A 13,581-nucleotide genomic window follows, 5' to 3' on the forward strand; every position below is an offset into this window, starting at 1 on the left:
AAGCGCAGCGAATGCCAAGGCGACACCAAAATTGCGTAAAGACGAGCCTTAAGCATTTTGGAAAATAAAATATGTACTCACATAACCGCAACTCACTGATTTACAATAACGGCAGGGTGAACCAAATGAAATTATTTTACAGATTTTGAATTGAAATTGTTTTTAAAATAAGTGAATATATGCCTTTTATACCATATGAATCCGAACTTATCAGATTTTACTAGATTTTACCAAACTTTATTTGACGGATCTCCGTATGCAAAAATCTAGAAACGATAGTGCGTTTAAGAGCAAAATTGAGGTTCCCTCTTTTTCAGATTTTACCAAATAAAATATTAAGTTTAATGAAATTTTAATATTTAGTAGGCATTTCTTTTTGCCTGTTTAAGTCATTCATGAAGTATATTTGGCATACAGTTAACTAATTTTTTAGTCACATTTATCCGTAATAGCCTCAATAAATACAATACTACCCACGCCTGCCGTTGACACGTATCCCCACACCTACTCCACAATGTTTCACTGTACATACTCAATGTATTTCTTTTTTCGAATTCGGTATCGGGTTTTCTCCAGACTCGAATCCTTCCATCCGATTGAAAAATGTTGAACTTACTCTCGTCGCTAAAAATAACGTTGCCCCAGAAATCAAGTGGCTTATTTTTATATTGTTTTACGAACTCTATCCTCTTATTTTTATTAACTTTGCTGATGAGTGGTTTCCTTGGAGCCATTCGCGAGCTATACCCGGTACGTTTCAAGGCCCTGCGAACTGTTCTATTTATTTTTCTTGTTATATGGCGTTCATCCGGTTCAACCGGTTCCGAAAATTGCGGTTCCTTAATGCCCTGGCAGCACTTGTGGCGATTCAATGAGATGTTTATCACAACCAAGGATATATTTACATAAAAATACTCAATCTCATTGCTCTACTTAAAGAAAATATCTTTATTAATTATTTAACGCTTTAGGGGCCAACTATGTGCATAACATCGACGTTGTATTAAACAAAATGAATAAAACTAATAACATAATGAAATATTAAAAGTGGAGAGTTACACAATCATCTGCATTGCATTAGCATCAGCATTGTCCATGCGAACAGCTTCATATAAATGTACATATGTGTTCGCCCCCACCCTGTTGAAATTAAGCTGAAGCGAACCCAATTGCAATCTAAAGCTGTATGGGAACGACCCTTAAATATGAGCGCTTTCGTCTGTTATAATTCAGTTGAAATTAATGTATGGTTTTTGTGTTTGCCATTTCAGCGCTTAACGATAACTGATTCAGCGGTAAAATGTAACAATTTGATATGTATAAAGTTATATTAAGGGCCAGTTCTCAGTGCTAATTTAACTATGCTTTCCTATTAAAATAAATTAAAAAAACCAAATATCAACACAGTTCAACTAGTACTGAAAAGTTGGCCCTAAATACTTGTACAAATACATTCGCATTGGGACTTGTGCAGTAAAAATTGTGACAGAGTTACGAACAAGATATTACTTTCCTAATGCTTATTAAAAGGCGTAAACGTTTAAAACTATAATTTATGTTTAGACTAGCTTTAACCCGCAGCCCCGCTCGCGTAGGAGTAGTTTTGAGGGATATTACGATATGTATTTACATATATAAAAAAATTACAAACAATAATTTCCTACAAAATAATTTCAATCAATACCCGGACCGTTGCTATGTCTCGTTGAATAAAATCAAAACAACCAATCAGAAAAATATCAAGCTAAATTATTTTTATTAATTTTCTATATCAAACCGTTTTTGAACTTTGCATTTGGGTCATAGTTGAACAGCTTATGCGGATTATGAAGCCTAGAGTGTGCTATAAATAGTGGGAAATAGTAAAAACTAAGATGTTTTCGATTAAATTTAAGCAATTATTCGATTATTAGTGGCAAAAGAGAGTGGTGGCGCGGCCTGGGGGCTGTGGGAAGGGAGTTCCATCATAAAAACATGCCTATAACCTTCATTGGGTGAAAATATGAATGTATAAAAATGTTTACGTCATTTGGTGTTGTCGATTCGTAGTGATGCGTGGACAACGTACAGTCATTGCCACGATCAACCCAATTTTTAAGCACATTTTAGATTGTTTGGGCTCCAATTTCATGAATGGCAACTTCGATTTTTTGTTTTAAAGCATCAATCGTCTCTGGATGGTTCGCATAGCATTTGTCCTTAACGGTTCCCCACAAAAAATAGTCTAACGGGCTTAAATCACAGCTCCGAGGCGGCCAATTGATATCGGAATTTCGGCGGATTATTTGGTTTTCAAAAACGGTAGCCAAAAGTTCGAGTGTAACTTTGGCAATGTGACAAGTTGCACCGTCCTGTTGAAACCAAATGTCGTCCATATCATCCTCTTCAATTTTTGGAAACAAAAACTCGTTGAGCATGTCACGGTAACGCTCGCCATTTACTGTAACCGCGGAAGATGAAGAAGACTCACCAATTTGGAAATAGGTTTTCAATATTTCCCAATTTTGTTCAAGCGTATAGCGTCCCATTTCGCAGATGTCAAACCATTAAATAAATTATAAACACATTTGACATGTCATTTGTGTTACCATTCTCAAAAAAATAGGTGGTTCAAAAAAACGCTGTATAGCCCACCCTGTATTTAGAGGTCTAACTCTCTGTCAAATCACAGTGTTCACATTCTTGTAAGAACGTCTCATCACAATCGTCATCATAGTGAGAGTATTCAGCAAATTGATCTTTTTAGTCCTTGCTCTTACTAAAGGAGCAACGACCCTAAAAAATTACTTGTAGGATGTCAAAATTAACCTTTCTAGACCAGACTAGGAAGGATATTTGAGCAAAAGTCAAGAATTTCCGAATCAGAAATTGCAAAAAGTATCCATTTATCTCAGGCAAAATGGACCAATCCGCACCTTCGAGCCGATTCTTCTTTAACCAGGGAAATGGTTCACTCTGGACAGAGTACAAAGCGCTTAATTCTCGACCAATGTTAATTTTTTCAGTCAAACGCAGCCGTAATGAAGGGAACAGTCAAATGACCTTTCACCAGTAAAACTTCCTTTGATAAGGTTAAGTAGCCTGGCGGTTACTAGTGCGGCTAATGCAGCAAATTTCGCAGCAGTTTTTAGTATTCAATATTATTATTATATTTAAATAATAAATATTACAATATAATAAGTATTAATTAAGTAATAAGTATAATAATATTTAATTTAATTTTGTAAATTACTTTTACTGAAGTTCTTCTCAACATATGTATTTCTTTGATACGTTAGTACTTAATTCAGCTATGTCTTAATTTCGATATGATATATTTCTTTTGTTTTTTAAGCTTAATAATCACGTTTGCTAGTAGCTTGAGACAAACACCCACCAGAGCATCAAACAGATGACAAAGCAATAGTTTGTAAGTATAGGGCATTCCCCGATGTTTCATTTCCTCCACAACCGCTTTTAAACATAGTGGGAGGAGTGGATACTATCGATGAAGTAAAGTCTCCATACGTCCACAGGTGTGGAACCTGTTATGAAACTATGAAATTATGTCAATAAAATTTCCCCACATACCAATTGTGTGACGGCACATTTAATAATGTTTCTGACATTTTAGTTTCAGTCTCCTTACAAAAAAAAAACCCCATGTGCGGTTAGTTAAGCGGCTTGAGACTTAAGAGGTTATATACCTTGTGGTCCGGTGAAATTAGCGAAAGTTGGGTTTTTTTTAAAGATATGTAGCAATAATTTTATTGTATAAAAGTTTTTATTATTGGATATTATAATGTTTAGAGAAAAAAAAAGGCTTTGTTTGTGTAAAAATATTTAAAAATGGCGGAGTTATGGCGTTTTCCCCCAAGACCCTTTTTTTGGAAGAGGCTTGCGGTGGACGCGATTCAAGTCCACCAAGTCAACTGAAATCAAAAAATCGAAAAGATTTCATTAGTATAGGGTTATATCTTCTTAGTGAACGATCAATATATTAAATATTTTGATTTTTGTGAAAATAGGAACATGTTTTTAAAAAACTCCACTTCTACAGTCCTAAAATTGGCATTAAAAAATTCATATCTGCAAAATAAAAATTTATACATAAAAAGTTGATCGTTCACTAAGAGGCGACATCAATTACGAACAATTTAAAAAAAAAATTATAAAAATCGGTTGAATACTTTTTTTGCAATCGCGTCCACCGCAAAAGCATTTTTGGAAAAACACGTTTTTGAGATAATCGCGTTTAAAGTTTCAAGCGCCGCATGAGGCCGTACGCTGAGGACGTGACGACGCACAATTTAAAACGCTGTAACTTTCGATCTATTGCTCAGATCTCTATGAAATTTTTGGAAAATGTTCTCAAGGGATTGTACTTTACGATAAAGAAATAAAATTTATTTTGATTTTTTTGAAAAACACAAGGTATATAACCCCTTAATCCGATATTCCAGGTAATTACAAGTGCAAATTACTTGAAAGGCAGGGTAGTCTCGATATTGTTTATCTAAACAAGGAGCAGTTTTGAGGTTCTACTGGGTGGCTGTGCTGGAATAGGAGAATCTTACAACCTATAGATGGATACAGGTTGTTATGGCTTCTGAAGCCAGCCAAAATAGCCTAAGTACATATTTAGATCTTGGGGAGCCTAATCAGGGCGTCCCAGTAGCAATCTTCGAAGATTTTCTCATCATCTCTACAGATCCCTCATAAAATTGTTATAAACCAAACTAGATAATGATGTAACCGATAATCGAATTTATTCGAATTTATCGCGTCCTCCTGCCTAGATATACATAACAAGGGCTCACAGCCAACGTTTGTAACGGCTAGAAGGCAGGAGGTGATTGATCTAACCCTATCAAACTCAAAACTTGGGTGGTCAATCAAGAACTGGAGAGTCCTTGCCGAAGATTCGTGCTCGGACCACAGGTACATTGATTTTCAGTGTGGCAAGGAGGCACAAATGCCATTTCCCTCTAGAAACCCAAGAAAAACAGACGTTTAGGGAGGCGTTGCGGGACCTTGACGTTACGCCACCAAGACTTCGAAAAGAACAGGCCATTGAGGCGGCTGTTGAGAAACTCAACGCTGCTCTAACCGAATGTTTTGAGTCAGCCTGTCCAATTCGACCTCTCCCTAGCCGGACTCCCGTTCTTCGGTGGAATCGAGAGCTCCAGATGTTGAGGCGTGAGTCGAGAAAACTTCTAAACCGGGCCCTCAAGACTAACCTTGCAGAGGACTGGGAGCGATACCCTGATGTTCAGAAGAACTACAAGAGACTTATTCGGGAATCGAAAAGAGCCTCATTTAGGGAATTCTGCAGCGGTATTGAATCTCTGAGTGACACGGCGAAATTAGTTAGGATCCTGAAAAGGGACCCAACTGCAAAACTGGGGTCTGTTAGGAAATCTGATGGCTCGAATTGTTAAAAAGGTCATGCGTGGAAAACGGTTTTTGGGCAAACGGTAGTTGGGCTAGAATATTTGGTGAAAGTATACATGTACAAGTATGTATTTGAAATATACCCACGGTACATGAAAAAATATGGATCAAGGGGAAAGTCTGCACCGAAGCTTGCACCTCTGGCTTCACAGATGGTTCCAATATGGAATCGGGAGTCGGAGCAGGGGTTTTCTCTAAATCAGCCCAAATTTATCTATCTCCTTTAAACTGCCGAATACTGCTAGTGTTTTCAAGCAGAAGTCTTTGCGATCCTGCAGGCATGCAAAATGCAATGGAGGTTACCATTTAACCCCTATTGCAGAAGCTATGGAGACCTTTCAGAGAAGGAGACTGTTGAGCACTTTCTCTCTAAATGTCTGGGTTGGACAACTAGACGATTAAGGTCACTGGGTGCTCCTTTCTTCGACAGCCTGGGGCAGTGCGCCAACCTAAATCCCATCAATCCATTATATCAACAGCTCTGGCTGGCTGATGATATCTGTCTATTGGAGGTCTCATAATGGTACCAAAACGGCGCTTTAATGCTACTTGAGGAGAGCCAGTCTATCACTTCAACCATTTCACCTACCTACCTACCTGCAAGAAGGAACATACATACATATATCCTTTCCTTACTTGAAAGGTGTAAATTAATTAACAATTTTATTTTTCTGACAGCTTTAGGGTCAGCTCTATAGAACGCATTTCTTTGTAACATCTCAACCTTACGTAAAGTTGACCGCTCAAAATATGAATAAAATATAAATAAATATGAGTAAAATATTACCCAGTTTGCGTAAGATGCTCCTCCAATAGATGGATTCATACAGTAGATGAAATTACATATTATTAACATTTAGTACCCCTTCACGACCTATGTATGACAAAAATATATTTAAAAAAATAATCCAAAAAGTTGATAAAAAATGTTTACTACTTTTATTTTATTTAACACAATTTTATTGATTGTAATTATTTCATATTAAACATGTATCCGTATTTATATTTCACACCTTTGGCGCCAGTTTTATAAAAAAGGGTATGGTTAAATATATGTATAGGTGCTATATATGTATGTATGTATGTATATATTTGGTTTAGTTGTGTACTCTTTGAAAAACATATGTGGCATTTTTACGTGCTTAAAATTATTTTTTAACTAATAAATGCGAAATTACTGATTACACTGATGTGACGATACACGCATTTACACATACATATACCCGTACATATGTGCGTAATATTATATATTGTGAAACTTAACTCACGTAATCATAGAATGCTTATAAGGATATAAAAGTAATATTTAAGTATGTGCTGATTTATATCACAATGCTTTATTTAAATAAAATTAAGTACTTATATTTTCCTTTTAATTGTAGTAATAAGAAAATTGTTGTTACTAACTACTTAAAGAAATTTGTGTAGTTACCTAAAATTTGGTATGCAATTCAGTCTTCTATGAAAAACACACGAAATAATTTATTAATTAATGTCTAGGTAAATAATTAATAAACTCACTGCGCCCAGTATTGTGCATAGCGCATACAACTTTTTACTATTTTTAAGGTTAGCAAAGCTAGAGTTTTAGACCAAATAAAATAGTACTTCTATTTTGATAGAAAATCATGGAAATATCGTTAATAGTCGAGTTTATTATTCATTTTGAAAAACTTTTAGAACTTTAGAAAAACTACAATATTTTTTCGGGTGATATTTTTTGCTATTATCCGTATTGATACACACATAATATTTATGTAGGAATTCTGCCCACATTAATGTCTCGACTATTCATCGCTTACCACCTCAGTCGTCATAGAATCAAAATAGGCACACCAATAAGGTGCATAGCAGTACTGAAGCAGCTGATTTGACTTTCTTAATTTTATGCGTTTTCTAAATTGCTAAATTTTGCTTATGCTTTACTTTATTGCTTTCTGGGGAATTCAGGCACCAACAAAATATAATGTTCTTACTCTACTACTGTTACCTTACTGATTTACCCTTCATCAACATTAAATCCATGGAAAATCGATCAAATCCTAGTAATTTTATTGTAGAAACAGTTGAGAATTTTTAAGAACTTTTGAGAGATATGCTTCTGTTCATGTACGGATCGAACAAACTTCTAAAACTAAAAAAGTCGTGCCTCTCGTTGGTGGTGAGTATCCTAACCGCATATTGTCCGTTATGTATTCATGCACTGAGATTTAATATAATCGAGTTCCTTTCGCGTAATTTTCCCGCTCACTATCTTTAAGCTCGATTAACTTAACGAAAAATTTGCATGCGAAAGCAATAACAAAGTTATCGAGCAAGCTTCGCCGCTAGCGAGTATGGTCATACCTCGTTAGACTGGTTTAAGCACTGTCGCGAAATTGAAATTTGAAAAGGGCGAGCCAAGGAGCAGCAGGAGATTTGGTGGCTCCTAAAACACTCAGGCTAAAAAGCCCATCGTATTTAAAATTCTGGAAAGAGGGTAGATAGGCAAGGAGGGAAGGAGAAAAGTATCAGAGAAAGAGATAGGAAAGAATAGAGACAGAGATAGAGATAGTTAGTCCTGTGAGAATTTTCCAGATTCTTTGGCAAATCTGTAAATATCCTCCAGTTTTAGAGAACGAATATTACTCATTCTCACGACATCGGAACCCAAAACTCATAGCCGTGCTTTAGCAAAGGCAGGACAGTCACAGAGAAAGTGCTCAGTGCTATCCGCCTCCTCCAAGCACGACATGCCCATTAGGTCCTCAATGATTCCCATGGTGGTCATATGCTGATCGTTCACACACATGTAATTTAAGACCGTTCTATTCCCGCGTTGCCAAGATATGTTCATCTATTAGCGACTTGCTAAAGCTTGGTGAAAAGAAGAGGCCTATTATATTGTATATAGGCAAATAACTAGATGCGATTCTGGCGACTATCTTGACTTTGACAACTCTGTCGATGTTACAAGATAAACCCTTTTAGGAATGTGCAAAAAGGGCTAAAACTTTGCTTACTTCTAAAGTCAAGTTCAGATGTAAACTTCCACGTCAGCCATACACATACATTTTTTTATTTTGTCTCTTCTACTCTCTCTTATCTCTTGTTATTTTGAAAAAATATTAGATTTTTATGTAATAGAAATATTACATCTATAGAAAAAATGTGTTTGTATAAATACAACAGGTAGTGTAAGATACTACATATTATAATTAAGACTAAGGTTGTATTCTATAGTGACTCTCGCTTTAACCATTTCAAAAGTACTGAACTTTATTTATATGCAAGAATAGGGGAAGAAATTACTCAAATGTGTTGCGCTGACATTTATAAGTATCTTATCACTATGAGTATCTTATATTTTAGAAAAAGTTGCCAGCTTAGGAGAAAAAGTTACCTATGTCTTGCACAATACTGTACGCATTTTAGTTTATACCATGTTTTAGTAATTAAATTCGTATGGATTGCATTTGAGTGTCACATAATTTTCTTCATTTAATATTAACAGTAATAAAGGAAGTTCCATTAAAACTTATTTATTTCTTTGGTTAATTGTGAGCAATATATATAAAATATTGCAAATGCAAGTTTACTTTAATGACACTAAAAAAAATATATATAAAATTTTCGTCCCTTCACTACATACTCGCAAACGGAACACTTTTACATGGCAAATTTATTCTTAATTTGGCTGTTTGAACTTCTTAGTTGTTGCATTGGAACTATTAATTTGAAATTGTTTTTTGTTGGGTTATTCGTTTTTTTATTAATTAGTACTGTTTTACACTATTCAAATATGCCACGCTTGCACTTAATATAAACTCACACCACTCCTTTATTGCGTTAATTACACTTTTGAGTCTTCTTTCCTCTACTAAAATGTTTAAAAAATACTCAAAGCTTGGCTCGTATAATGTTTCGTTTCTGCATATCGATGTATATAATGGATGAATAAAAGCTTAATAGTCATGTGTGCGTGCAATGCATACTTATATAGTAGGATGGTTAGAAAAATCAAAAAAAGATACTCTACTACTCATTAAAAAAAAATAAATCGGACGTGAAAACTCCCAAAATAAAAAAATTGAAGAAACAAGAATATTTATCTTGTTGTTTCATCTTATTTTGGTGAGAAACTAAGAGAAGAGATGAAATAATATCGATCTGCAAGCATTTAATACCAAATTTACGGAAAAGTGCATTTTTGTTATATAGTAAAATACAAAAAATTATTAAACAGGTGTCTCATTTTTTGGCCATTTTTTTTTACCCATCCTAATATATAGTTTCAATACGTTTCACGCCACACAGATCTTCTAGATAATAAAAATATATATATTTATATGTGCCTGCGTATGTACTTGTATATATAAGCATGTATGCAACATATATAGATTAAGCGTTAAAACTGATTGGCACTTCCTAATAGAGGTGGAAAAATATCGATGATGCTATCGATATATCAATGGCTTGTTGTTTTAAAAAATACTTTCTATGACTTAGGACTATCGATACTATCGGAACCACCTATGTAAATAACTATCAGACATCAATAAAAAGTTGGCCCGTATGAACACAGCCTAAAGAGGTTGATTTAAACACTTAATTTGGAAAGATAACGGGTATATATGTGCGAAGACAGATTAACTTGAGTAGACTGCAACAATTGAGCGCGTTTTTTTCCTTCGTAAGATTAAAATGTGATTCTCCACCAAACAAAAAACAAAATAAAATATCCACTGTTTGGAATTACTTTACAAAGGCTTAGGAAAATAAATCCATAGAAATTTGTTCATTCTGCAAGAATACTTTCAAATCGAGTGGAAATACTAGGAATTAATGAGATTACTTGCAGGGGTGCTTAGTTTGTATGCCTTCAAAAGAAAAAAGGCAAGCCGCAGCAGGTTCTATTACGAGTGAGCAAACGGCTGCAACCATTCAGTATAGTGAATGATACAGGTTTCACTCGTTTAATTGATGTTTTAGATCCTTGATATCATCTTCCATCTAAAACAACTTTTAAAAGCATTTCATCGAATGAAACATTTAATCGATGAAACACAAAATTAGAATTAAAAAATAAACTTAAATCAGTGGAATACGTTGCAGTTAGTTTCGATTTATGGAGCTCGCAGGCTATGGAGTTCTATATGTCTGCTATTTGTCATTTTATTGACAGCGAATTTAGTGTAAAATGCAAAATCTTGTCAACCAAAGTCCGGCTTGACCAAACAAACCATTCTGCTGAAAATATTGAGGCATCACTGTTTGAAATATTCGTAGATAGGGGGTTTGAGCGAAAAAGTCATTTGTATTGTCACAGCTAATGCACCTTTAATGCTTAAGGCTTGTCATCTTCTGAAAAAGCGGCATCTGCCAAGTGCTGCACAATCAGTTAACTTAGTTGTGCAAGATTGTTTAAAAATACAAAAAGTTTTCTTAGTTTTAAAAAAAGTTTAAGATATTGTAAGATTTTTTAAATCAAGCACCACTTCAAATGCAGAACTTTTCGCAAAGCAATCCATTGACAAACCTTTAAAAGATATTCAAGAAGTTTCAACCAGGTGGAATAGTTGCTATGCAATGTTTGTTTGAATTATTAATCGTATTAGCTTCCTACCCAATTTTTCGCAACGCATCTCTGTCCATAGCCATACTACGGTAGTTCGGCGCTTCTATGGTTCTTAGACCGTCCTCAACGGCATCTTGCCATTTTTTCCTCGGGCGCCATCTTCGCTTTTCGTCACACATGCGTGCATTCAAAACTTTGCGAGGTATATATTCTTTCATCTGGCATTCTGCAAACGTATCCTAGCTATCGGATGCGCTGCGATTTACATTTGATTTGATTTTCAAATAACAACAATTTTCTAGTTCAAAGAAAGTGGATTCATCTCTTATAATCCCACTCATACGTGGACTACATTACAGCTTCAACAGCTTTCTAAGGATATCAATATCTCTGTGAAGAACGAACTCTGCCCTGGATATGTACAATACCTATTGTACCCATACTTCAAAAAAAGGCTTTAAATTGAAGAAAATGCTGAACAAGCATCGAAGGCGTTGGAATCCGAAATGTTAATATCTGCTTTTTTGAAGCTAGCAAATAACAAAAGTACAGAAACATAATCAGTTAGTCCTGAGTCCAGTCCTTTATAGTATTAGGTTTCTATGGCAACGAGTAACCAACTAAAATATTAGAACACTAACATTGACGGCAATTGACACAAAAAAAAACAATATTTGCAGCAGCTCAACTACAAATATAATTCTGATCCATTAATGTTTTGGAGGCTAACATAATGAAGGCAAATTTTCCAAACAGATTATTAAATATCTGCTCTCTTATAGCATAACAATGATTTGCTGTTTGAACCATTACCATATTCTACAAGGAAATTGATACCTTAGCGTGCCAGTTTCATCTGTCGAAGAAAGAGGATATTCAGCAAGACCCGGTTAATTATCAATGATAGGCGTCCCAAACGTAAGGTAACAACAGTCGACAAGCTGATTTTTCACAAAAAAATACTGTTTTGTAAATACATACATATGTACATCGCCAAAGCATAAAAAAAATTAATATAAAGCCATAAAAACCTTAATATGTTGATTTAAATTTGGTCGATAGTATCGATATATCGATGGAGGGTGTGAATACTGTCGGCAAATATTGATAGTCGTATCATATTGATAGTTTTCCACCACTACTTCCTACCAATATCTATTTCCAATAAATGATTATTTCTCTATGCATATATAATTTCTGTAGACATAAAAACTTGTTTCTCAATACCTGTCCACTATTTTCAAAGTCTTTATATGTATAGAAAGCCGATTTATACATATAAAGATGGCTACTTATAAAATTTATTTTTTCATATTTCTTTACAATTTTTTTTTAATCAACTGCACATCGAATAATTTCTGAAGATTTATACGAGTATGTGCACCTTCTACATAACCTAAACTGGGACGCTTAACAATCATCCGTTATTATTCTATTCTCCGCATGTCTCACTCTTTCCTGCTAGCTACAACTCATGGACGTTAATTGAGGTAAGACGAATTTTTTTAATTAAATATAAGCCTAATTAAATATGTGGAGTAACCACAAAATAATAATAATAGCATGCCTACTTCTAGTCTCCTTAAAAACTTTTTCAAAAGAATCCCGCTCTCTGACCCTAGGCTTTTTAATAAATTACTAATCGGTAGTGAACCAGGGTATTTTTTTCGACCTCTCTGACCTTGTTTATTATCAAACAGAGTTAGAGTGATACTTTGTAATACAATTTTCCAATGCATTTTCACATCTCTAAATGCATCTTGGTAGTATGTCCAATACTTCTAATTCCCGTGGCATGCCTATAACTGTCCTGATTATGGTGATTATAGTAGCTCACTTGACGATACTCATTCCGATATTGCTGCTTGCTAGAACGGGGTTCTCTTCCTGCCATGTTTTGCTTAGTCGATTGCTCCAAAGTTCTATTTCTGCTTGTCATCAGATCAAATTTGTTTTACCATATATTGGCTCTTTAAATAATTTGTTGCAAAATACGAAGGCAATTTAAAGATTCCCCCGAGGCATGGTTTGTAACCGTTCGTTGATAGCTATTTCCAGATTAAAATTTGAAGTCTCTCAAAATAGTTCCGTGACCATTTTTAACCCGTTGCAACTAGCATGCTTTCCATCAGATTATCAATGCCATCAAAGCAATTTCTATGAATCACTATGAAGAGCTTTGTAAAAAGTTCGCTATTTAGTAGCAAATGCGATCTAAACGTGGCAAGGCTATTTTCCCCATAGAACCATATACCTATTCTGTATATGTATATGTATGTATCCTCATGTTCTCTGTCTAAACGACATTATTTTTAGGATCGGTGTGTTTTATGTAAGCTGTCATGTGAGCAGGTTGTGATTGGTTGCTTATGGACAGAACAGAACTACAATGAATGATCCTCCGTACGGAAGTAAGCAGTGAAAGAGTAATTGATAATTACAGCTACTTTTTTCTTTTCTATGCAGTTGCCTCTCTCTTCGTCGGAGTCGGAAGTTTGATGAAAATCTCCAGATTCACCTAATTAGTGGATACAGCAATTTACCGACATATCAGATTGTTTTTTGAGTAGACCTTAAGGTTGGCTTCGGCG

Source organism: Anastrepha obliqua, chromosome 3, assembly GCF_027943255.1.
Source record: "Anastrepha obliqua isolate idAnaObli1 chromosome 3, idAnaObli1_1.0, whole genome shotgun sequence".
In the NCBI taxonomy this organism is placed as follows: Eukaryota; Metazoa; Arthropoda; class Insecta; order Diptera; family Tephritidae; genus Anastrepha; species Anastrepha obliqua.